Source organism: Dasypus novemcinctus, chromosome 30, assembly GCF_030445035.2.
Source record: "Dasypus novemcinctus isolate mDasNov1 chromosome 30, mDasNov1.1.hap2, whole genome shotgun sequence".
Taxonomy (NCBI): Eukaryota; Metazoa; Chordata; class Mammalia; order Cingulata; family Dasypodidae; genus Dasypus; species Dasypus novemcinctus.
Window position 1 is genome coordinate 31975101 of NC_080702.1, and position 6000 is coordinate 31981100.

Sequence of the window (6000 nt, forward strand, 5' to 3'; positions counted from 1 at the left end):
GTGTATAAAGTTACCAATATTTCAGCATAATATTAAAGAGAAGTACAATGTGGTTATTTATGGTTTTAATTATTATAAAAGAGTACATGTCACAGAAACAACTTCTTATCATAGATTAAAGTAACAACACTAGATATGCAGCAATCCCAAACACTGCTAGTTTGTTGCAAAAAGTTGAAGTCCATCTGTATTGCTATCACTTTGTTTTAAAACTTGCTAAGACTTTCTTTAGTGTCTTCTTAGACAAATCAAGCCAGCTGCATTCCTCTATCTGTAAAAAACCCAACAATAAACTTTTGCAGTGCTTTTTAGGGCTATGTGCATAGCCCAACCATCCTATACAGTATTTACTGATAGTAATAGTAATGGAAAAGCAGCATACGTTACTTCTCAAAAAGACCAGGTTTGACAAACTCCTTATTCATCTGCTCAATGCACAGAGCTTTCAGCCATCATTAAAGTTTTACAAATGTTTTAAGAGCCCTTGAACATTGTCTCTGAATCTAAATATGTAAGTCTTACTGTCAAGCATATTAAAACAGCTCATATCTTTGCTACTGATGAGTTATCTTAACTTTTCACTTACTTGCAACATCTCATCAGGTTAAAACAGCATCCTATTTACGTTACTCACATAAGCTCTCATACCTCTTTGCCTAGTCCTGTGACAGCAAATAATGCTCAAGCTGATTTATTAGTAGGGTGTTTACAAAGTGCTCGTGATTACGATGCTTTAACCTCACACTAATGCTAAAGGCCTATGAAATAAATATCAAAAGTTAACAAAACTACAGGCACAAGAAATTATTTGCACTTGTCCTACTTGTGGACCACTAACAGCGGTGCCTTTTCAAGCTGAAACTAATCCCAGGGGCCTAACTCCTAATCAATTATGGCAGATGGATGTTACTCACATACCATCCTTTGGTAAACTACAATATGTTCATGTTTATATTAACACTTATTCTCATTTTATGTGGGCTACTACTCAAAGTAGGGAATGGTTTCATCATGTTCGTTCACATCTATAGTCTGCTTTTGCTGTAATGGGATGCCCTCTAAAAATTAATAATACACCTTCTTACATTTGTAAATCCTTTGAATCTTTCCTTTTAAAATATGGTATTCAATATGTTGCTGATATTCCTTATAATCCTACAGGTCAAGCCATAGTTTAAAGCAGCCATCATACCCTAAAAATTATGCTTTTAAAACAAAAAGGGGGAGATAATGGTATTATGACACCAAAAGATTAATTAGCAAAAGCTTTATTTACTTTACATTTTCTTAATGTTTATAATTCATTAACACCCGTGGAATGTCACTCTGGAAAATGTCAAACATCTACAGTATACACAGGAAATGAAGATCAACCAATATTCTAGTAAGATATTTTAAGCAATGAATGGGAAAAAGGCAGGGTTAAAGTAAGGGGGTGAGGCTATGCTCTTATCATTTCAGAAAATGGAGAACAAATTTAGTTATCTGTGAAAAGGATTAAACCCCAGAATGAAGAGATGAACTCTTCTACAACTTCTGATGATGGTGATCATAAGTAATAAGGAAGCTGCCAGTTATTACACTTATTAGGCCTATATACCTAACCCCCCATTACTTAGAGTGTTAACCTGGAAATATTCATTCTTTCATATATATCTGAATAAAACCCATATATTCCCTAAACCAATTGATAATCGATTGCCCATTAAACCCTATAAAGAAAGACAAAGAATTGATAATCTCATATTACCATTTGATTATCAACTTTTATCCATTAGTAACCATCCTTCCTGTATGTAGGTTAAAAATCAGGCCATAAATATTTCCAAAAATAGTAATAATCAATTTATTGTGACTTTGTTTCCCTCTTACAATTTAATCATAACCAAGAATCCTACTTATGATTGTCAGAAAATTAACTATAACCCAAAAATGCTCTATTCTATAAAAATGAGGCCTTGCATCCTAGTAGCCATTACCCCACAACTAACATACTATGGAGAAGGCAAACTAAAAATTTTACTATCCCCATCTGTGTCAAAGAGAGCCGCCTTCCTCCCTATATTGGTAAAAAATTAGCCTCACAGGTTCACTGACAGCACCTATGCCGTCAATGCCATTCAAATACTGCCCTATGCAATCCTAAAGGTTAAGCCCAGTTTGTTAATTGATAGCACCCTTTTAGTGCTACAACTCCTCCTCGAAAATTGTACAGTTCCTTGGTATATCCAGCATATCCATTCACACACTGGATTACCTGGAGCACTACCTTGCTGACTCCTCTCTCACTGTTTCCATACTCTCTACCTCCTTAGATTAAGCCAGGCTCCTACATGCAAAATTCCACATGTCAGCTAACTCCCTCCTTCACCTTTTTCCCAACATCACTCAAGCCCAGTGTAAGCACCTCACACGTGAGTGCAACTTTCCTTCCTATAGGCCCCTTACATCCCCAAGGAGTTAATCCATGGAGCCTCCATCCAAACGCACTGAGGCAAATGGACATCACACATGACCCCTCGTTTGGCCGCTATAAATTTGTCCACGTGATAGTAGACACATTCTCCAAATTTCTCTTCTCCACTGCTTTTTCTGGAGAAAAAGCAAAAAATGTTATAACAGCCTGCCTTCAAGCCTTTAATCAAATGGTTATCCCTTGGACTATAAAAACAGATAATGGACCCTGCTTTCAGTCCAAAACTTTTAAACAATTTTGCCATGACTGAAACATTCAACACAAAACAGGAATCACTTATAACCCACAAGGACAGGCTCTAGTTGAGCAATATAATGTGCTCCTCAAAAATACAATCAAGAAACTTTCAGGGGAGTTCCCTACAGCAACCCCCCAAGATTTGCTCAACAGAGCCCTAGTCACTATCAACTTCCTTACCTTTGACAAAAATCATACTACTCCAGCAATCCGGCATTGGGGAGGCCTAAGACTAGCCCCTACGCCGGTCCCCCTTGTTATGTGGAAAGACCCCCTCACTAACATATGGAAAGGCACCCACCCTCTACTAACACAAGGACGAGGATTTGCTTGTATCTTTCCAGAAAACACCGACCAGCCTTTGTGGATCACAAGCCATCTCGTAAAACCTGCCACTGAAACTAATGCAGCTGTGTAGCCTCCCTGGAATGCTTCTATGTAGCTTCGTCACCCTTGTTAGAGCCCTCCAGTTATTCGCTGGCTCTCCGAGTGACTGGACAATGCTGCACAAATCCTTCCTCCTCACTTTCTTCATAACGCATATTTGCCTTCTAGTCGCTATCGCCTGCTGTGTATAACCCACCCACCATGTGCTGCCTTTTATACATACTCTTTCTCTAATTATCTCAATCATTATCTCAGTCAATGGACAAGCTCTTTATCTCTGGATGTTCACAGTAAAAGAAACTATAACCTCTCGCTCAAGCACCACATCGTGCCCCTTTGGCACAGGCCACTGTTCACCTCAGGGATGTCAAACACCTCTTACTATGAAACGCACCAAAACACATAAACCATACCAACAAAGTAGCCATAAACCTTATGCCTGCCTCCCTCACACCCAAACCAAAGCATACTGTACCAACACCTATTACCAAGGCCCTTATTATGGAGGCTGCCCCTATTGGAGCTGTGTTGTTAACTGGCCATGGCAGTCGTCCTGCCCAAGCTTCTTCTTTGCCAATAAATCTGGTTATTACCACCATATAAAAGACCCCTGGAATGACAGATGGGCTACTGGAATCACTGGCATGCTATATACTCATGGGGGTGACACTTGGCACACCGGATCCATAATGGTTTCCCGCCACTATAGTCTCTACAACCAGTCCTCATCTCCAATCAGTATATCCAAGGTGTTCCTAAATATAAAAACAGCCAAAAAGCAATTAAACGAACAACTGCTAGTATATAATCCCCTCTCTTGGCTCACAATTCTCAATACCATCTCTCTCCTTAATCAATCTGGAATTCCTAATATTTCTCATTGCTTCCTGTGAGCCTCCCTCCAGCATCCCCTACTAGCAGCTGTCCCTGTTTCTATCTCCAACTATTCCAACTATTCCTGAACAACACACAGCAACCTCTCTTCCCCCCTTACACATATCCCCCTTTGGAGCAGCAATGAAAATATCACCTGCTTCCAAACCAGCCATACCTCCTTCTCTTCCACCTGCATAAAAAATGTTTCTTTTACAGATACCATCCAGCTCCCAGGAGGCCTCTTTTTTTGGTGCAATCAAACAATCACACCCTTGATTAATTCCACCACTGCTGGTCCCTGTATTCCTGTAGTCATTGTCCCGCAGTTTATACTATATACAGAGTCAGAAGCTTCCCAGCTGCTCTCTTCTTTCCATAGCAAGTGAGCCACCTTCCTTCCCCTTCTGGTAGGAGCCAGCCTTACCTCCTCCCTTGCAGCTGTTGGACTTGCCGGTGGCGCCTTAGCACACATTGTTATCATTACCGGTAATTTTAAAGAATCAGTACAAATAGCCCTTGATTCCACAACTGCCTTCCTTCAAGCTCTTCAAGAGCAACTCACCTCCCTAGCCAGTGTAACCCTCCAAAACCGCAGGGCCCTAGACTTACTTACAGCTGAAAAAGGAGGAATGTGCTTATTCCTTCAAGAAGAATGCTGTTTCTACATTAATAGCTCTGGTATAGTAGAACAAAATATCCAAATATTAAAAGACCTGCATAAAAATTTAACTAAAACTCAATCATTCAGTCCCCCATTCATGAATTGGCTCTACTCCCCCCTCGTACAGTGGCTTACACCACTTATTAGTCCTTTAATGCTAATCATCTGTGTTGTGTCTGTAGCTCCTTGTCTCATTAAGTGGCTACAAAAAAGAATAGAAAACATTTCAGCCTTCACCGTTTATTCACTTCAGCTTCATCAGTACCAACCGCTCGTGCAAGAAGAAACACAAGGACATGAAGCCACCACTGCTGTGTAGCCATGTAGCTAGTGCACAGCCACCTTCCCTCCAGCCACAAAGCTCAGTTGGCAGCCAGAGATGGGTAAGACCTCTAGAGGGAGGCAACCTAAGACAGGCGCAACTGCGTGGCATAAATGACTCGTAACTGGTAGCCAAAGATGGGTAAGATTCTCAAGGGAGAACAACCTAAGACAGGCACAGTTATTGCAGTCTTGAAATAAAACAAAAACGGAGGTATTGTTGGTGAGCTTGCTGGCAAACAACATGTAGCCAGAATGGCCGCTAAACATACACAATGGCTATCACAAAAGGCACCTCCCTTCTTCCTAGCCAGCTTCCTGCCTGAGAAGCCCGTGCACACCAACTTCAAAACTACCTCATCCCATCAAGTAGCTGCTTCATATTATCCCAATCCCCTTAGCCTGTCTATAATTGACACGTCACCTCAAGCCCCCACCCCTGCCTATATAAGCTGGACCACTTCCCCAATAAACCAGACCTGCGCCACGAGCCTGCATCTCTGGGGTGGTTACTGTGTGTTTAACCTGGCTGTGTGATACTGGGGCCCCGTCGTCACTCACAACCCATTCGAGAAGTTCACCTCACTGAGGCAAAAGCCGTCTAGCTAACGGCTTGGCCAGCCGTATACCTAACGGCCCCAGGGGCACGCCCACAGGAATCCCCTATATTTTATATGATATTTGTATAATCTTATTGTCTTCAATAAAATAAAAGTAATTACATTTAAAAAACAAAGCTGATTGCGGTGATGAATGCACAAATCTTTGATTATACCAAAAACAATTGAATGTGCATTTTATATATACTGTATGGTATGTGATTATTCTCTAATAAAATTGGTTTAGAAAAAACAAATAAAATTAATGTCACCATCTAGGTAGCCATGAGTGTTTGCAAGGGCATGGAGGTTTGTGCAGTAAGAACTTATGGCTGTAAATCAAAACACTCATTGAAAGAGGTATGATAGACAGAATTTCAAATGTCTGTGTTTACTTATATCTGATCAAGAATATAAATTAGATTAGAAATTGATGAATGCAT

The 6000-nt window shown here is 40.5% G+C and overlaps 1 pseudogene; it reads right to left on the bottom strand.

Annotated features, from left to right (window-relative positions):
* LOC139437880 (olfactory receptor 7A10-like) overlaps positions 1 to 4457 on the bottom strand; it is a 39645-nt pseudogene extending 35188 nt beyond the window's left edge.
* Positions 4458 to 6000: the final 1543 nt, after the last annotated feature.